This window comes from Mustela lutreola, chromosome 3, assembly GCF_030435805.1.
Source record: "Mustela lutreola isolate mMusLut2 chromosome 3, mMusLut2.pri, whole genome shotgun sequence".
NCBI classification, from domain to species: domain Eukaryota; kingdom Metazoa; phylum Chordata; class Mammalia; order Carnivora; family Mustelidae; genus Mustela; species Mustela lutreola.
In genome coordinates this window covers 30,941,932-30,963,227 of record NC_081292.1, presented here as the reverse complement: position 1 = coordinate 30,963,227, position 21,296 = coordinate 30,941,932, and the positions used below count along the sequence as shown (strand labels likewise).

The window sequence follows — 21,296 nt, the reverse complement described above, 5'->3', positions numbered from 1 at the left end:
CTTTATTTTCAGGCCTCCTTTATATACTTACAAAAAACCACCCAATCTTGATCAATTTGTTTATTCAGAATCCTGTCTTGAAAAGGTTTTACAAAATGTTGGCTTATCCCAGGCATGGCATTTATTTGCATGGCATTTAATGCCATGTAGCTCTCTGGGGCCTGAATCCTCAGTTCTTTTTGTCTTCTCTTTGATGGATGTGTTCTGTTGACACAGAGGATGGTTCACTCTCCTCCCTTAGATGGGAGGGTTTTTCACTTATCAAGGTTAGTGTTAAAAACTAGCTCCCCTATTGCATAGCACCATGCAAAGATTTTTATGTAACATCATTACAATTAGGTCGGGAGCAACACTGCTAATCAACCTCATACCCACTATCATGTGTAATTTGGGATTTGGGGATCTGCTTACCTAGATCTCACTCCTATGGCTGTTGAAACAATAGAATAAGAAACAATAGGATAAGCTAAAATATGGTTCACAGCACATCTATGAGCATCATAATATTGGTTGTGCTGAAGATAACATATTTTATAATATGTGACATTTTCTTGAGTGTATTCTAGGAAGTATGAGATTTGAGACTTTTCAATAAGAATTGATGAGAAAAGAGTTTGGATACTGGGAAATGCTGTGTAGTATAACCACCTCATGGAAAATTATAACTGTAAATGCATATTAAACACAAGTAATTCTGCAATTAATATACCTAATTGTTTCTATATTTCTGATATTTATTTGAACATAGACTTCCTTGTTCTTATCAAATCCCTCTTTCATTTGGAAGGTGACACTGACTGAAAAACAAAGTGCAGAACCACATTATTGGTTGTGCTCACATGAGAAATGAAAATGGACATCTGCTTATACCTAAGAATGTAAGGACAGCAAGGGTTGATGAGGCAATGTAACCTAGAATCATGCTCGCATTTCATATCAGGGTTGTAAGAGGGGCAGCTATTGAAAGTTTTCATGGACCTTGAAGACTTTCAGACTACTTGAGTAGGAAGAACGAGATTGAACATCTCTTGAGTGATGGGGTAAGACTGTGCTCTGAAGATCCTTCTGGGCCTCCTTGATGTGTGTGGAGGAAAGTGCTGGGTCTCTTCAGTAACTGCTTCTCCTCCTCTGCCAGGCACCAGCAAGACTATACATCACAGACCTCTCACAATTGGCTGAGCAATGTGACCAGTACCAGCCATGGAAATATGAGGAGAAGTCATATCTCACAGCCTGGTAAAGGAGGATAAAGGCTATTATCTAGTCTCTTTCTTACCCTTCCTCACAACCAAGAAGTCCATGAACTTTTGGAGGCACAGCCATGAGACGGAAGAGTCTCCTTTAACTTGGATCCCTGAGCGATGCCATGGAGCTTAATCCGCCACTTCCATTTTTTCCTCTTCTCATCACCCCCACTTACGTATCTTAGACATACAGCACAAGCAAGAGACCCTTGTTGGTAAAACCAACTGAGAATTTGAGATTGCTTTTGCTGCAGTATAATTAAACCTCCCTTGAGAGTGTGTGTGTGTGTGTGTGTGTGTGTGTGTGTTTTAGGGGTATGATAGTCCAGGCCTCCCCACTCTATTTACCTCCTCTTTAAATCTCCTACATCTCCCTTCTACAATCAGAAAATATATGTGTTGGTTTGTTTAGTAGGCTTCTAAAATGTATTTTCTTGAGGCGTCTGGGTGGCTCAGTCAGTTAAGCAATCTGCCTTCAACTGAGGTCTTGATCTCAGGGTCCTAGGATCAAACCCTGCATTGGGTTCTCTGTTCAATGAGAAGTCTGCTTTTCCCTCTCACTCTGTCCCACCCCTTGCTCATGCTCTCTCTCTCTCTCTCAAATACATAAATAAAATATTTTTAAAAAATAAATAAGATAAAAAATTAAATGTATTTGCTTAAAGAATTCCATTGTTAAGAATATTGAAAGTCAGAGTTAAATATCATCCTTTTTTATGTTCAAGAATACTGAAGAAACACTCAAGTGAACAAATCAATAAAATTACTTTCAACAGTGGTAGAAGAAGAAGTAGAACTCAGATTCTTGTTGTGTTTAATTTATTTTAAGTTTTCTTTTATTCTCTTGTAATATAAAGTTGAGAGTTAAAAATTGAAAATTAAAAATAACCCAGAAAAATAGAAGAATAAGAATAAAATTAGTATCTATAGGCTCACCACCCAAAGACAAACATTCTTTATTCTCTTTATTTCTTTATGATCTTTTAAATGAATAATAATGGCAATAATCATCTGTGTTTATTGAGTCCTCCCAGATGTCAGACACCCAGCAGTTATGGGCCAGGCTTTTGGAGTCTGTCTGGTAAGCATCCACACTCCTACATTCTTCAGTTGTGTGACCTTGCTCAACCCTCTGTACATCAGATTCTTCATCTTTAAAATGAGGATTTTATGAAGATTAATATTAAGATATATGTAAAATATTAATACTTGGAAGAATGCCTGGATTATTGTAAGCACTCAATAGATGTGAGCAGTTTTCCTTTTAATTTTCCCCCAGTTAATGCTCAGAGCAAGCCTCTGCAATAGTTATTACTATCCTTTTCTTATAGCTAATGTAAGGAAGGATTAGGGAAGTTAGTAATTTCCCAGTCACATAGGCAACAACAGGCAGTAAAAACTTATTTCAGAACCCGTTCTTCCAAATATTATAATATAAAAATATGCCATTTTGTGCATCACTAATTAACTAGTTCATTAACGTGCAAATAACAAGTACTTCTGTTTCTGATGGTTTTCACTGTTATAAATAATATCTTGAATACAACGAGTGTTACTGTGAATTAAATATCCTTTATTAAAAGTTGTGTGTTTTTATAATTATTCCTTAAGATTGATTACCAGCAATGATTTAAATTAGTAAAACAATGTTATTTCTTTAGATTCTTGATTCCTACTTCTAAGATGCTGTATAAAATTGTTTTATTAAACCTAACAATTCTTAAAAAGGTTGTGCTATTAGGAAAAAAAAATGCTGTTCAGATTTAAAAGGAGAGAAGAAGGTAGTTAAGTACATAGGTGATTAAAAAAAATTGCATTTTAATTTGCAGAGTTGCAATATACATTCTTCAACCAGTAATGTTTTATTTACTGTGATACTGTGTATGATTCCTTGCTCAAATGAAGTATTATATGGCTCTGAGCTGTTCCTTCATTGAAGCAGATGTTTAAAACCACATTTCTCCACAGCTTTGCCCTCTGCCATCTCTCCTCATGGCATACTCACTCCAGGGGAGGTCATCCTCAGCTGAGACTTCAACATTGCTATCCAAATCTCCCTACCTCCAAGACTCCATCCCAGGCTTCTCTTCGGAGTACCACCAAACATCTACACATGCTTGGTAAGTGCCAGCATTTTCCAGGGCTATTCCCAAATGCCTTGAACTCAAATTGTCTAATGCCTCAATCGTCTCCTTACCTCCACCAGTCCCTCCCAGTCTCTTCTGTATGTGATGATTTGGTGCTTGGAAAAACCATCTATCAGATTGCTCAAACCTGAAATTAGTTTTATTTTTTCCTTGACTTTTCTTTCTCTTACATTCTCAGGCACATGAGTTCTAATCTCTCAAACCCTCTAAATCTCTCAAGCCCATCCCTTCTCTGCACCCACACTGCCACTTCTCTGCACCCACACTGATACTTCATGTATCATCCCTTAACTGGAATCACTAAACTCTGGTCTCCTTGCCTCCTACTTGGTTCCCACTCAATTCAATCTTTGTACTTCTTCCCAAATGACATAATGTCCATCCTACCATACCACTTTCCCTTTAAAAACTAATGAGGAGCTCTCTGCTTTGCTTATGAGATCTAATTTTCAAAATCTGAAAGGGGGGTGCCCATCTCTAGCATTACTTTTTGCTACTTCTGCACCCCACTTCCCCTCCCCCATATGCATTGTTAGAGCACTAGTTCTAGAGTCTGGCTGTACTTCAGAATCACCTTCTAAGCTTTTAACAGGGACCAATGCCAAGACCCAAGCATTGGGTTCAGGTGAAACCTAGACATTGGTATTTTTAAAAAATACCAATCAAGAGATTCTATTTTATTATATCATATTTTAAAAATAAATAAAAATTCTATTTTATTCTATTTTAAAAATACCATCAAGAGATTCTAATTTACTGCCAGAATGAGGCACAGTCCTCACCAAATTAAACAACTGTAATTCCTCCAAGTCTTTTTTATTTTTTTCCTCTTGCTTTTCTGCCAGTGCTGGCCTTGCTTGTTATTTCAATCTTGCAAACCTCTGTTCATCCTTAAGTACTTCATTGAAATTAGTGGTATCACTAAGATGGGAGGGAGATTTGGAGTGACTTTGCCCTCACATCCCCCATATCTGTTATGTCTCCTCCATATTTTTTTCTCTTGTGAACAACTGTCATTTTATCAATCTTATATAAGTGCTATGCAAAGACAATTTCAAGCCCGCCACTTGTGACCAGATTGCCCCAGAGAGCTATTCCAAAGCCACTGGTTCAAGTGTTACATCTTGAATATAAAGTTATTTCTCTGTAGGGTAGACTGGACTGCCCCTTCCTGCAGATGGACAGGGCACCATGCATTGTGATAGCTCTTTGATAACTCTTGTTGATGTGCTGGACAGTAACTCTTCATCTGCCTGTTTCTAGAGCCACTGGATGTTACCAGGTTCTAAGGCAGCTACAGCAGAAGCATCTTAGTCCTCTTTGTGTCTCTGCAGTCTGGCATAGTGTCTGACTATATAGTAGATACTCAGTAAGTGTTTAGCCAGTGAAAAACTTGATGACCACCTCAGTTGCTACAAGTCAACTACTACAAGATCCGCAGATCCCTCGGGGACTAAGGTAAGTGAAGAATCAGGTCATAAGGAAAGAATTCTCTGACCTTTTCAGTCCTTGTTTACCTACCAAGTTCACCTTAGGGTTGTGTTATATTTCTGTTATTAATCTCTATTTTCAAATCTTTGCAATGTGTCTGGAAAAAGAATCCTTTCCATGTGTTAGTAAAATTGCTTCAACACTTAAAACATTGATTTCTGCTTTTGGGGTATGGACTATATGCTTATACCATTCTTTCTGCAGTTCAGAAGTTTGGGATTTATAATAAGTTCAGGCTGTGCATCTCTCCAGTTTCTTTACATTTAAATAAATCACATTAATGAAAGCCATTATTTACTGTGTTTAATAAGGCTTATAGTCTTTAAACTGGGATAGTTAGAAAAGTCCAATTTATTTCTGCCTTTCTTAAAAGAAAATGTGATCCTTAATCTTACTTAGCTTGTAAGAATGTTTCTTTATTCTATAATTTGAACATGACTGCAAATGTCTAAGTTTGTTGGTTGACAATCCTTATAATTGACCCTGTGTACTCAGATAGGGGCCCATTAAGTAATAATTTTCCTCTTGGGTTGGGGCTTAATAAAAATAATAGCAATTATTATTACTATTATTATATTATACTACCACCTAGTATACTGAATGACTACTATGGACCAAAAAATGAGCTCTGTGTATGTCATACATTGTCTTATTTAATACTGTTGAAGTTTAAAGAGGTGACGTTATTTCTCAGTGTCACATACCTACTAAGCCGTGGAGCTTGCACTGCGTGAATGAACAGAACACAGAGCTCGGCTCCCTGAAAGGCTGTCGGATATATTACTAATGCATAGAAACATGGTGCTGGGCACCTGGGTGGCTCAGTGGGTTAAGCCGCTGCCTTCGCCTCAGGTCATGATCCCAGGGTCCTGGGATCGAGGCCTGCATTGGGCTCTCTGCTCAGCGGGGAGCCTGCTTCCTCCTCTCTCTCTCTGACTGCCTCTCTGTCTACTTTTGATCTCTCTCTGTCAAATAAATAAAATCTTAAAATAAATAAAGAAAGAAAGAAAGAAAGAAAGAAACATGGTGCTGCACCACTCTTAATGGTGGGTATAAGCTGCCCAATGCACCCAAGAGGTGGGTCTGTAGTAGAGCTCTCACTGCCTCCCCTCCCCAACCCTTAAAACCATGAGTCACTCAATATAAGAAGGTGCTTGAGCAATTTCCCCCACAAATGTCTTTGTTTTTTTTTAAGATTTTATTTATTTATTTGACAGACAGAGATCACAAATAGGCAGAGAGGCATGCGGAGAGAGAGGAGGAAACAGGCTTCCCTGCTAAGCAGAGAGCCCGATGTGGGGCTCGATCCCAGGGCACTGGGATCATGACCAGAGCAGAAGGCAGAAGCTTTAACCCACTGAGCCACCAGGTGCCCCTCCCCCACAAAAGTCTTAAACCAAAATATTTTCTGGTGTTTTTATATATCTGATTTGCATAATATAAAACAAGATGATAAATAGATTTTTTTTTAACTACATGATCTGAATCATTATACCTGGTAAACTTAGCATTTGTATCTTTGCAGTCTGAGAAGTGTTACTTTTCAACTAAGAACATAGAGCGTTTGTGTATATCAACTAAGGACTGGGTTGTTCAAATCTCATCCTAAAGGCAGAACATATAATGTTGAGGAAATACTGATTCAGAGCTAGTTAGTTGCCTTGAAGTAAATGATACTTTTAGGGTAATTATTAATTAGTTTAAATAGTCTTAATGTGGATTATCTTATTTCCACATAGATGCCTGTACCATTATGTCCATGTCAACTTCTGTTTAAGGATGTTCAAGAAAAATCATTATCGACTAACATTTTCAAGAAAAATTAAGTTTTTGAGTGTCAGTGATTTTTCAAAATAAGGAATCTCTCTTCGACAGTCACATCTTTGGTGGCACTTACTTGCTTTAGCAAATAAAATGTCATAAATCATGTTAACACTGGAGAGTTGTATATGATTACTGATTTTCTGATGACTGGGGGCAAGTCTGAAAACACTGTGTATGGAAGCATAGCATAAGCTTTATTTTCATTAAAAGTGGACTTATTCTCCCAGGGGAAATCACTTTATAGTATTCTGTACACAAGGAGATGAAATGGTTTTCATTTATCAAAAAGTTTTCCCCCAAGACAGCTTGATTTAACTAGTGTAATAATTTTTATTGTTTAAACTTTACACTATCAAAAAAAAAAAAAAAAAAACTGAACCATGTTTCCCAAGGGTGAGTAATTGTTTGACAAAGATGTTAGAGAAGGATTTTTCTCTCCTTTCCCATTTTCCCTCCCTCCTCTTTGCTCTCTCTTTTGGGGGGAAGGGTCTAGTTTCTGAAATTCTCATTAAGCGCATACAGTCTACGAACATCTATGAATGTACATAAGTTCAACGTGTACCTAAAATGATGCTTACTGTCTTAGAGTTCAAGTTTATAATTTAAAAGAAAATTTAAATTCAGTCCATACCAACAACAATAAGAGCAACAACAAGAAGTAATTGTATTTTGGCAATACAGTATCAGCATATCCTTTATCTGTGTTATTAAACAACTTCAAATCATTCTATGTCTTATGGTACTCTCTCCCTCTAAAATTAAACACACATGAAAGACACCTGGTTTTGAATTCTGAAATGCAATGCAAACCAGATGGATTTTATTGGAAATGTGGTCCTCAACTCTTATGCTGAAGTGGGAAGTTGATTTTTTTTAAAAATGACATCTACAAATACACACTTAAAAGGCAGCCTTTGTTGGTTAGATGTTAAGGCTTTGGGGGTTTTGGCCTGTTCCAAGAAATTGTTCTACAGAGTAAGTGGCCTCTTAAATTGGAAAATGCTCCTATTGGACATAGCATTTAAAAGTACAAAAAGAAGTTACTATTTCCTAAATTTTGAGACAGCGTCATTGCTTTAGCATACTAAAGCAAGTCATAAGGTGATTGGGAAATTTTGATCTTAACTTTTTTTTTCAAATGAATGATATAATTAAAATATTATACATTATAATACTGACTTATTTTTAAGTGCCTACTTTGTGCCATGCCTTGGGTATATAATGGTACACAGCCAAGATTTGATTCTTACCTTGGTACAGCTTAGTCTTGTGAAATGGTCTTGTTAATTTCTTAAAAACAAACAAATAAATCAAGACTCAATTAGTGGAAGATGGGAGAACTAACACATATCAAATACTAACTCCCCACCAGGAAGGAGCTAGAATTTTTCCCTCTTATTTAAGCTTCCCAGTAACCCTGCAAGGTAGTTACTATGATTCTCATTTCATAGTTGGGAAAACTGAGGCTCAGGGACATGAAGTCACTTACTTAAAGTCACACAGCGAGTGAACTCGCAAATAGCAGAGTGAGCACTTGAATCCAGGTGACATCTCTCCTGAGTTTACTGCCTCTCTGCTGTGTAGAATTTCAACTCAGCAGGTCCCATTGCCCTTTCCTCCATGTCACTGAATGATTTAACTTCATCAAAAGAAATAATATACAGTAGTTCACAAAGTATCAGGGTGAAAATATGGAAATCGGCACTCCCAATATTGTCATTGGTCCCTAGAGCTCTATTTTTTTTCTTTGATGTGCCTCAGGCAAGTGAGTAAATGTACCCAAGATTTTTTTTTTTTTTTTAACTAAAAGTCCATATACATAGGAGGAACTTTTTTTTTTCTTTTAAATTTAGGAAAAAAGCAGCAATATTTAACTATTCCATTTTGATTGCGTTGAGTTGATGGTAAAGCTATGCTGAGGTCTTTGCTGGGTTAAAAGGGATATTGTGAAAGCTAGTTTCCACTCATTTCTATTTTTTCTTTTAGAGAGATACCCTCGGTGGAGGCTCAACTCCTTCCAGGCCAACTAACACATGACTTAAAGCTTTACTTTTTCTTTTTTCCACATATACTTCTCTGTATAGCCTACTTGCCGAACGCCTTCTGGGTTTTTTTGGGAATACCATTAATGATAGAAATTCACTATCTTTTGAAAGAGTTCATTCCATTTTTGTTTAGTTCTAATAATCAGGTTATTTTTCTTCAAAATATTGACAATATACATGTAGTTCTAGGTACAAACATATTCAATTCCTGTTCTGGGTGACAATCATTCAAAACTATCCCATAGAAGACATATCTAATTTGTCTTAGCTCTCATTGAGACCTAACTGAAAATAGCTATCATGATCTCCACCTATTACTTCTGTTAAATATCCCTAATTTCTTTTTCTGCTCCTAGAATAACAGAATTTGTGAGGTTTTTTACTAGAAACAAAGATGGTACTAACCCCCATAATCCTAAGGTAATTTTACCAAGTAAATAGTATAGCAATTCTAAACCCTTTCCCCTTATTGTAATATAGTTGCTAGATTTCTACAGATAAGGTCTAAGTTCATGTTAGTTTATTTTGGAAGTTGCTTCTTAATGTTGGCTGAAACTGAGTTTACCCTCAACTCAAAACCCTGTGCTTTTTTAACTTATGCTGTGTTTCAGTTCACAGCATTCCCTTAGATGTTGCTCTTTGGATGTTTGCTGTCTAATTTTACTTCCTTCTTTATTATTTGTCTTTTTTCCCTACTTGCTTTACATTTGTGTGTGTGTGTGTGTGTGTGTGTGTGTGTATGTATGTGTGTGTGTGTGTGTGTTCTCTACTTTTATTATGATAGCCCTGGTTGTAGATTTGTGGACTTTCCAAATCTTACATATTTATATCTATCATTAGTTCTGTAACCTCAGCCACTTTCCCTTCAAAATTTGCCTCTCCTGTATTATCTGAGTTTCCCATTTCTGATTCTCCAATACGACACATTAGACTATTTCATTACATTATCTATGTCTCATTGCCTCTACTTTGTATTTGTGTTCTGCTATATCCTGAGGATTTTATTCAGGTCTGAACTTACTTCACTGAGATATATATTTTTTTTTAACTTGAGTCTGAATATGGATGTACCTAGGGGTTTTCTAGTAGTTTACAAATATTTGAACCATTTGATCTGATAACTCCCCTTTTAAAAGTTCATATAAGTGCATAAAGGTTTGGGTGTAAGAATGTTTATTACAGCATTACATGCAAATAATGTGAATTTCGATCTATAGGAAATTAGTGAATAGATACTACCTAATGTAATAGTTTGTTATGCAACTGTTAACACAAATTAAGTGTGTGTGTATGCATGTTTCCTTCCTTTCTTTCTTTCTTTCTTTCTTTCTTTCTTTCTTTCTTTCTTCCTCTTTCTCTTTTCCTTCCTTCCTTCCTTCCTACCTACCTTCCTTTCTTGCTTCTTTCCATAACTATAAATATATATTTATATATATTTGTGGGTATATAACATATCGAGCATTCTGCCAAGTGTATTTACTCCTTTTATACAAACTAAAAATGTAAAAATATTGACACATCCATTCCTTGTGTATCAGAAAATACCATTATCTTTCTTGTTTATCAAAATTGCTTGGGATTACTGCATTATAAAATCCATATCTTGATCATTTCCCAAACATTTTAAGCATCTTCTTTTATTATGTCACGGTACAAAAGCATCCTTGACTTACTTTTTGCCTTACTGACATCAAGATATAAGTTAGGAGAAGAGACCAACTTGAATTAAGAAAAACTGTTGCTACAAGCCACATAAAGTCTATGGTTTGAGTCTTTCCTGCTATGTCATATTTCCTCAAGGTATCATCAAGAGCCTAGGTTAAAAATAAAATCTACACTAAAGATAAAATCTACACACCAAGTCTGAAGACAGAAGTGAAACTGCTTGCTAGGAAGTAAGTTTTTCGTAGCAATTAAATTTGATTTCCCCTTGAATGACACTGCATTTGAGTATATTTCTCTGAGGAAGTGTTGAGAAAGTGAAAAGTGCTTTAGTTACTGTACATTTTCATCTCTGTAGTGTCGTTTCCAAAGGTCTCCAAGCCTGTGGGATACTCCTGAAGGTCCCTGTAAAACCATCCAGAAACTTCACACCTCCTAAGTTTTTCTATTAAATTTCTTAGAGCAGAAGGGGACAGCTTTTTTGCAGTTTTGCAGTCATTATTTTGATTCTATTCATTCCTAGATGCTATGCAGGATATCAATTTGGAACTACATGTCTTTGTGTTATTATAACTTGTTAGCTTTGGCATCACTTTTACTCCCCCTCCACACTCTATGCAGATTAATCATTTCGCTTGCCTCATTGGATTCAATTGTTTTGGAAAGTTTGGTGTGACGATATTGTCCTGTGGAGTCTCCTGGTTGACATTTAGATAACAGTCAGCATAATATTTTAGGTCACCTGTCACCAGGAAGTCCAGAGAGTTTGCCTCTTTTTAGAAGTCTGGCTTTATTTCTTTTGTGCTTTTTTAAATATATATTAATTTCTTTAGACATGAGAACCGTTTATAATTGATTTATCATTTTTTAGGTAATTAATCTTAATAGCTAGAAATGAGGGGCCTAAATAAAAATTAATGTTATTATTTTTCTTATACTTGGTAGGTCTATGTTTCCTGACTGCTGTTGAATTAGGCTTCAGAAACAAACAACAAGATTTGTGATTTCAGAGTCAAGTTTACCTCAGGTAATGTTTATAGACAAAATTGGTGCAGCCATTTTGACTGATTTCAGTGCTGAAAAGAAATTCTCATACACGTCACAGACTGAAACTAACCAGTGTTTGCCAGAAGGGATTGTTTTTTGTTTATTTGTTTCATTTTTTGTTCATTTGTTTTTTTAAGCAAAACTATGTTACAAAGTAATGAGAGTTATTGATCTGGTTGGATATCTGGCCCATATGTTTAAACGAAAACATCATTTTTCCCCTTCTAAACGGACAATGTTGTAAAACTTAATATAATTGGGTCCACTATGGTTAAACACTTTACATGATTTATTTCATTTTATCCTTCTTGTAACCCTCAATGAGAGGAACTAATATCGTTAACTCCATTTTGCAGATCAGAAACTGAGTCTTGAAAAGGTTAAGTAACAGGCTCCAGGGCACCCAGTTAACATGTGAAAAAATCTGTTACTCAAATGGAGCTCCAGATGAGTGCGAGAATCCAAGTTCAGAACTATTTTAACACAAAGCTTCGAGTATGCTCACCTTTCACACATTAAGGGAGTATGATGCCCACTGGTCTTGAAACTCCACACACTAAGGCAGAAGTCAAGTTTGCAATTCAATCCCAATCCATCTAAAACATTATTATTTTTTTTCAAGGCAAGTGGGTACATAATAGTGGCTCACAGTGGAAATCATAAGGGTGTCACAGGTCAGCAGTCACTGAGGAGAATTTCAGAGATGCTTGTACTAGGTCTGGTTCTAATTAGTAGTTCATTGTGAAGAATACTAAACACAGACAGGCACTCAAGATTAAATGGAAAAAGTAAAGGCCATTTTATCCAATGGAAACCCTTTAAAAATTGTCCTGAATAAATTGTTGCATACCTCGCAATTTTTTCCTGGTGTTTATGACAGGATGTTGCCAAAGTTTGCCTATTTGGTGCCCAGCCAAAAGTTTCGCAATTTCCTTCTGATCTGAAAACATTCTTGTCATAGTTTCTTTTGAGTCATCAACTTTTCCAGACATCACACAGTTGAGTCAATTAAAATAAAGTTAATTGGTATTTTTGTCCTTTGTCAAATTAAATCATTCCATATGGTGGGCTTTGCAGATTGCTGGAGATGTCTTTTGGGAAGGTGAGAGTTCAGAGGTGAAGGCCAAGAAACTGTTTTACTCCTTTGGAAAAAATAAGTGATCTCTTTTTAAGAATAAGAAATGTCATTTTAAAATAATCTAGATGCCAATCCTTGGAAAAATAATCTCCTGAATTTCGTAGGGTTTTACTTAAGTGTGCCCACAGAGGAATGTAAGTAAAACAGATCACCAGAGAGAAATCATCCTGAAAGATTGTTCTTCCTCATAAATGTTTAATCATATTATTGTATTCTTTACGTTCTTTGTTTAACTTTTAAAATACACGTGTGGAACTCGAGCTAGTACGTGGTGAATTTATGTATATTTCAGTTAAAAATATTCACATGTTCAAATAACTTCTTGACCTTTCTTATAAGTCCTCTTATATGGTTCTCTGAATTTCTTAAGATGGTTCTGTGACCAGAAATTGTTCACTGGTGTTCTTTGTTTGAACACAGGTTCACTGTGTTCTTTTCATCAAAATAGTAGGCTACACTGGTAACTGTTATCTTGACAACTTATTACAACAGACCTATCATTTATTATATCTACCATGTATATAGTGCTGGAATGTGCTATATATATATATATATATATATATATATATATATATATATATATTCATTTATTTATTTCACCTTAACCCTTCTAATAGCCTTATGAAGAAACTGACATGCAGGCATATTAAGTAATTTGCTCAAAGTCACAAAGTTTTAAGTGGGAAGGTTCAGCTCTTTCTTTGCATGTGAAAATTGGTCTTCTGAAAGCTCATCTATTTATCCTAAATATAGTTCTCAGTATAGATATGGAAGGATAAAAAAGGATCAGTTGGTAGTGAGAATTAACTAGAAGTTTTGACAATATAGAGACATAGCCAAGTGACTGAACCGTATGAACAGAAAAGCAGGTAAAATAGGAGTTGTTTGTTTTTAAATCACGATGCTTGTCCAGTGGCAAATGACAGATGTCCCTGGCTGTACTAGGAGATGTGCAATAGGAGAATGTATCACAAAAAGAAGGGGGCAGTTCCCGAGTTAGGAAGCGTCGGTCTTTTGCCAGAATTCCATTCCAATGGATTATTTTTATTCTAATCACCATTTAGGAATTTTTGGCACCAATTGTTTTTCTTTTATTTCTTTTTTTTTTTTTTTTTTTTTTTTTTAAAGAAGGAAGTGTAGTCCATCGTTGCTAGAATCTGTACCAACGGAAGAACTTTACTACTTTTAGGAACATTTTATGCCTTGAAATTTTTCTCTCCATGGAATGCATCTTTAAGGACTGTTTTTGTTCATTACCTTTCTAAAATGTTCTTTAGTGTAATATCCTGGAAAGAATGTAAACCTCTGACTGGTAGACATTCTGGAATAATACTGAGGATAATATTGGGCATACAGTCTGTGCCGTGGTGGTATCAGTGAGAGGAAAGTGGAGTAGAGCATCGCAGATCCAGCTCTAGTGCTCACCACAAAGCAAAAAAATAAAAATAGAAAAAAAAATTTAAAATTGAGATAATTTTAAAGAAATAAATTAGATCACATTGCTCACATTTCAAAATCTTCCTCCGCTTCCCACAGCACCTGGAACTAAACCTCCGTCCCTAAAAACGCCATCCACATCTCCAGGGCAGGGCTGCTGCCACTTCTGCAGCCTCCTTCACCTCTCCCAGCACTTGATTCTCTCCACGCTGACCTCCCCCTCTTTCCCTAGCACACCAAGCACAGGCTGGCCTCTGGGGCTTTTTATTTGTGGTTTCCTCCTCGAGAACACTCTGTCCTCAGAGCTTTGGCCCAATTCACTGCTGAAACATTAAAGCCATCTTCTCACTATTATCTGACTGCTTTTTCTAAAATGGCCCCTCATCCCCTCCCATTCCTTCTCCTGTCCAGCCCGGCTTCGCTTTCTTAATAGCATCTTTAGTTATCCTTGAGTTATTTGATATTTACATGTTAAAAAATTAAGTCTCCCTTAGAACAAATACAAGCTCAGTGATGCAGAGTACTTATCAGTCTTGTTCTCAGCCTCAGTTTGTACCAGCTATGGAACACTTACCCACTGGATCCATTAACAAGCAAACAAACAAAGAAATGTTGCAGGCCGAGGCTTCTAACAACCTTCCCACATGTGCAGGAAGGCTCAACGTCTCTGTCTCTGAGTTTTAGAGTTAAGGCCTAAGAGAAAGAGAAAGCTTGCCTTTTACCAACCTAATAACTGCTTTCTAAATTAGGACTTCCTCTCCAGGATTTTTGATGCGAGACTGTCCTCTGCCCAGAGGAAGCATCGTCCCAAATAACACATTTTTTATTGTCCACGACATTTTCCTGAAGCTATTTTCTGTCTTACTACTGAGCTCTGCTAGCCTCATCTCTTACCTGTCTGCACGGGGCTTTGTTCCTGTTGGGCCTTGTTTTTGTTCCGATTCCCTAAAATGATTCAGGGTGGCTCGCTGTTTGCACCAACTCCACTAAAATGTTACTATCATTATGTCCTCCCCCTAGGCCACAGGTCAAAATTCCCACGAGTGGGCTTCCGTACACCTTTCCAGAGAAATACCCTTGTTCAAGGCCTTCTTGCAACACTAGTGCAGTTAGGCATCCAGGTTTTGGATCTACATTTATTTATTTATTTATTTAAGAGGTATATTTATGTATTTATTTGACAGAGAGAGAGTGAGCACAAGTACATAGAGAGGCAGGCAAGGGGAGGGGGGAAGCAGACTCCTGTTGAGCAGAGAGCGGATGGGAGACTGGATCCCAGGACCCTGAGATCATGACCTCAACCAAAGGCAGAAGTTTAACCCACTGAGCCACCCAGGCACCCTGTGGATCTACATTTAATTAGTGCTTTTGTTCTGTGACACTCTTGTCTTTCCAGATGGAATGTTCCATCCCTTCTGGCATGCTTGTCTGTCCTGTCTGCTGCTCAGAGCTGCTTATTAACCTCTGGTTGGGGTGATCCTTTTGCTTATCATTGGTTACTCCTTTGATTTTTGAGGGACCCTCCCCAAAATGCGGGAACAGCTTTCCTCGCTCCTTCCTTGTTTGAGAGTTTCAGTCTGGTCTTTGGGAACCGCGCTCTGAGTCCCACTTAATAATTCGTGGAGGGGAATGAAGGGCCTTCATGCAAATAGAGCGTGGGAAACTTGCCAACGCCAACAACCAGGGATGGAAATGATGAGCGAGCTGTGTCTGGTTATCCAGGAAGTTGCAGTTAGCATTCAGGGTGCGACAGGATCATGGATAAGACCTCAGTATCGTAGAAAAATATGAATTTTTGAATGAGTTTACTTGGTAATGTTCCCTTCAACTTCATACCAGAGTGACTAGAATGATAAGGAGGGTTTGACATGGTGGTGTCCCAACTGAATTGTTCATTCCTGGTCACAAAACGTTCGCTTTGCTTTCAGCTCTCCATAGTGCCTTGACAGGATTTTCCACACAGTGGGTGCTCCATAAATATTGACTGGCTAGAATTTGGAATTTCAAGTGTCATAACTTAGGGGGTTGTTGGCTTCTTAACCTTTGTGAACTACAAATGTAGTTAATAGCTAAAATTGGATCTCTACTTAGAAACATTTCCACTCAGCTCCTGGTCCAAGTTACACAGCAAAGCCTTAATGTAGAAATTACCCCCCCCCCCGACTTATTTTTTATAGCTCCAAGTCTATTACTTAAGGCCAATAAATAGTGGTTAATAATAGAGAAGTCTTAAATTTCAGGCATGTTTCTAGAGAATAAACTTAATGATATTGTTAAGTGGGGGCAAAGAACTATTATTTGTTTTAGTCGCAGTCATTAAATATCGAAGGGAAGCGCCCATATCATGCCCCAGTAATGGTTTTATTTGGTTTGCCTTTTGCCTCCTTAAATTTGGAAAGTGGCACCGAGAACAGTAACACAGGTCTTTTTTTCTTTTTTCTTTTTCTTTTTTCCCTTACGGTTGCAGTTTATCTTCTAAATATAGCAGATTTTTATAACATTTTAAATCAGATTTCAAATGCTTTTAAGAATCATGGTAAAATAAGGCACACCTAAATGAAACAGGTTATTGTTAACGGACAGATCTATAACCCATGTTACTAAAAGGGGAGGGACGTGAACTCTAGAAAGTAACTAAGTATAATGAACTGGACAAAATTTCCTCCTCTGAAAGAATGAGAATATATATAACTTAATCAAGTTCTAGAAGTTCGGTTATTTTTTACTCTCTAAATATTCCTTAGCTTGTGCTGAACACTGGACTTTGAGCTAGGTTTACAAATATGAGTACAAGTTGGTCCCTACCTAGGAGGAGCTTACAAGACAAAGGAGAGGTCTCGCAGTAGGGGTTAGGGATACCACAAACACCCAAGACAAACCTCGGATTACTGGGAGAAATAGTACAGCTTCTCTTTCTGTTAATAAAATTTTCTGTTGATAAAATATTAAGGAATAAGTTGGTAAAATACAAAACTCAAAGATCTCCAATGCAAGGAAATTAAGACTTACTAATTATCCCCATGGCTTCTGGTGCCTTGACTCCCTCGTAGTTAGTACGTGAAATTTTGAGGGAAGTAGTCAGAACATAAAAACAAATTGCTTACAATTGCAAGACACTCAATCATACCTTACAAAATTTGCTAAATAAAACAATCAATATTTAAAGGATGTTTCCTTGAGGTTTATTACTTAATAATGAAAAACAGAAAGTCAAATGCCTTTAAGGATATGCTTATTCTTCTTGCCACAACAAAAATGGCTAAAGTAATACACAGAAAAGAACATAAAAATGTAGTAACATATTTAAATGCATGCCTTTGTCATAAGATCATTGAAAGATGCACAAGACTGATACAGATGGATAGACTTGAGCATTAGAAAGAAGCCACCCAGCTTGGGAATTTTGCAATGCAGTTGGAGAAAGGCACAAATGTTGCTAACATGTCTCAGCTGACAGCATTTTCTCAATTCGACTTCAACAATGAAATACACAAAGAACTACTTATTTCTGTAAACCACCAAAGGAAAGATGTAGCAAAGATGATGCACTCTCAGCAGAAAATTATTTTGTTAATAACAAAATAATTTTATGGAAATAACTGTGAAGTGTAACCACTGATGAGGCAGCTGCTCTCTACTGGAATTTCACAAAATGGTCCAGGGAGATCTTGCACAGAGAACATTGCTTTCCGAATCCTTTATAGGTAAGCTATTTAGGCCAAAGGGTGTGCAAATCCAGGAATGGTGAGTGCATAAATTCTTAAAGACTATTTTCTACATAAAAGCAAGACATCTAGGGGCCCCTGGGTGGCTCAGTGGGTTGAGTCTCTGCCTTCGGCTCAGGTCATGATCGCAGGGTCCTGGGATCGAGCTCCACTTGGGCTCTCTGCTCAGCAGGGAGCCTGCCTCCCCCTTTCTCTCTGCCTGCCTCTCTCCCTACTTGTGATCTCTGTCAAGTAAATAAATAAAATCTTAAAAAAAGAAAAGCAAGACATCTGAGATACAGTAGAATCTTTAAAATACTTAGTAGTGAGATAGGAAGTAGTCATGAAAAACTTGTGTATAAACATCTCAAAACCTGAGAGACAAAATACTTCAAAAGAACTTTTAAAAAGAAGTCTTGTTGGACTGAAAGTTAATCTACACATTTATTCTACATCAAAGAGTAGTCCAAATTTGTTGATGATACATGGATATCACATATTTTAATAGATAACTTTAAAAAAATCACACACCTATTCTAGAAGAAAAAACTGATATTCAAAGAAATATTTGTGATGGAGAAATCACTTTGAGAAAAAATGTTAAGAGATTTTTCCTGGTTAAATGACAAAATGACATTTTGTTTCTGAAAGTGGTACGAATATGTTTACTCAGAAATATTAATCTCTGAACTTTTAAAAAGTATTAGAAACATTTTTTTTCACCTGTTAAAAATCTTATACATAAAAAGTTCTCATGGGCTTTGAATCCATTTACTAAAATAGTCATATGTATTATTTTTTATCAGTTTACAAGAAAACCTGATCTCATGAGGAAGTTGATGAGAAGTTACTAGCCATTTCAACAAAAACATTTGCATAACTTGTAAATGAGGCTGAAAAATGAGTTTATTTAATAAGCCCACTTTCTGATGCCTTTGTAATAACACTGGATTTGCATATCTTTTTAAGATTTCACTTTCAAATATCCCTTCCTTATAAGTATATATTACAGTTTGTTTATTTCAAAAGGGATCCTATAAACTGGTAGCTGGATCTAGAGGCTGATTCAGGTTCAGTTTTCGGCAAGAATGCCTGGAGTCACATGATATTTAGTTCTTTATTTTTATAGATGTTAACAGCCATTTCTGGGATCCATCAATTCCCTTGTGGCTGCAAAATGGTGATGTTGTAAGTCTATCATTTTATGAAGAGAAATATCTTCATCAACTATTTGATTATCCTGAAGAATAGCTTGTTGAGGATAGGAGGGATAAATGCCAGATTCTTGCCCTCATTTACTAGTTTTCAACACAAGGGTTTTGCTCCCTTGTATTGCCCACGATATAATATACATAATGCATATGGTATAACAAATATACCCATACACATAATACACAAAGGCATAAGAACAGAACAGAACTGGGTCAACAGGATGGACTGAAAGTTCAACAGATTTAGAACACAGAAGAAGAGGAAATGCTGAGATTCCTTCAACAAATATATATTTGGATGTGTACCAGGATTGAGCTTTGTGCTAGATTTAAGGAATATGACAATTAAGGAACAGAGGGGCCTTCTCTCAGGAAGCCCAGAATCTAGCAAGGAAGAAAGACAATCACATGCAAGTAGCTGTAATACATTGTATTAAGTGTTTCTATAGATTTAAAAATATGGACTTACAGGCGTAGGGACAAGACCACTGTGGATCAAGAAAGATCTAATAGAGGTAATGTTTGATCAAATTCTTAAAGAATTTTTTGGGATTTTTAATAGCCCTGGACTCAGGGCAGCAAATGGAAGGCATTCCAGACAGTAGGAGCCAAATGCACAAAGATGCAAGACTTGGAATGGGGGAGATTTCTGTGTTTTAGGAATCACATTTAGGACAGTTTGGCTGGAATATGTTTCTGGTCCAGCTCCCTGTCCTCCAACATTCCAGGGCCAGATGAAGAATATAGGGAGACGGGGATAGGGAGAATGTGTGCCTCAGGGGATAACGATAGAGAGTATGACTGAAGATGTGATTCTCATGAGCTTGACTCCCCATCAGTCTTTTCCATTACACTCTGCTGGGCTAGGGGAGCTCCCATAATGACTGAGGTGATTTCCTTGCTGACTTGATGGGGGTTTGAAGATAAAATTAAGTTGATTTAAAACATATAACGCATTATATAATTATATTATTGTAATGTAAAATATTGGGACATTCCTTGAATGTCTGAAAGTATGAAATTGAGATTCATACCCATAATATATACATAAAATATATTATTTGATTCTGACAGTGGTACTGGAAAACAAAAAAGAAAGGAGGTATTATTATTATTATCCATTAATAATAATAATAATAATAATTATTAATAATAATAATAATTATTATTATCCATTAATAATAATTATCCATTATTATCCAATAATTGAGGAAAAAAATTTCAGAGAAGGTTAAGAGAATTTCCAGGGTAAATATCAGTGCTAGGTCATTGGTCTAGATCTACTGAACATATAAATATAAATATAAATATGAATATAAATATATATATAAATATATATATAGTTAAAGTATTTATCTACAGATAGTTGAAGATTGTTTTTTGAGTTATTAGATATATATGACAGTGTTTCACTGCACATGCACAATTTCCAAAACCCTAGATCTTTTTTCTGATAAGAAGACTATTATTATACTCTTGGTTTATCATAAATGGTAGGCAAAATTCTGTGGTGGCCACCAAGATTCCCTACTTCCTATTGTGCTTATCCTACATAATCCTCCAGACTGTGAATATGATGGATTTCACTCCTGTCTCTGACATCTAGACCCAGATTTAAAGAGCTCATGGGATTAGGTCAAGCCCATATAGACAATCTGCCTGGAGAGCAGCCAGGAGCTGAGAATGGCCCACAGCTCACATCCAGCAAAGAAAAGGAGCCTCAGTTCTACAGTCTTGAGAACTTAATTCTGCCAACAATGAGCTTGGAAGGGGATCCCCAGCTCCAGAAAAAAGCAGCTTGCTGAAGCCTTGAGTTTGGCCTTAGAAGACTAAGCAGAAAGCTCAGTGAATAATGCAGGAGGTGTAACAGTTCAAAATAAATATTTTGATAAAATGTTTCTTGGGGTAAATAAATAAGGTTTTTATGTTAGAAAACAATAAAACATACTGAAATATTTTAAGCCAAGGACATGCTTTCCACTGAAAGCATATTGCTGAAAACCACGTTGAGTTTGCATTTAATCACTTTTGAGAACATGACAGACTGAGCTAAGTAGTTTATAGGACTAAGAATGCTGTGGGTCTATATAACTGGGAAAGAATAAGGGCGCAGTGTAGAAAGGTGGCAGTGATGAGGGGATGGGGCAGGGAGAGGCATGCTGAAATGGAAGAAGAGAGGAATAGAGTCGTAGTCACTGGCTTGGATCTGGGCCAAGGCAACCACTACATACAGAGTGAATTTAAACTGAGGGCACACTAAAGAAATCTGATGACTCCTTTAATCTGAAATATCCCAAGATTACAGTAGTGGAATCATGGATTACAGTAGTGAAAGAGCAGTCATAC

At 36.6% G+C, this 21,296-nt stretch overlaps 1 long non-coding RNA gene across 1 annotated transcript in view; it reads right to left on the bottom strand.

Annotated features, from left to right (window-relative positions):
• LOC131828021 (uncharacterized) overlaps window positions 1-14,718 on the bottom strand; it is a 47,302-nt gene extending 32,584 nt beyond the window's left edge. Inside the window, exons 1-2 of the long non-coding RNA XR_009352189.1 lie at window positions 14,610-14,718; window positions 7,957-7,996 (exon numbers count right to left, since the gene is read on the bottom strand). This is a non-coding gene — a long non-coding RNA (uncharacterized LOC131828021). The remainder of the gene's footprint in view (window positions 1-7,956; window positions 7,997-14,609) is intronic.
• Window positions 14,719-21,296: the final 6,578 nt, after the last annotated feature.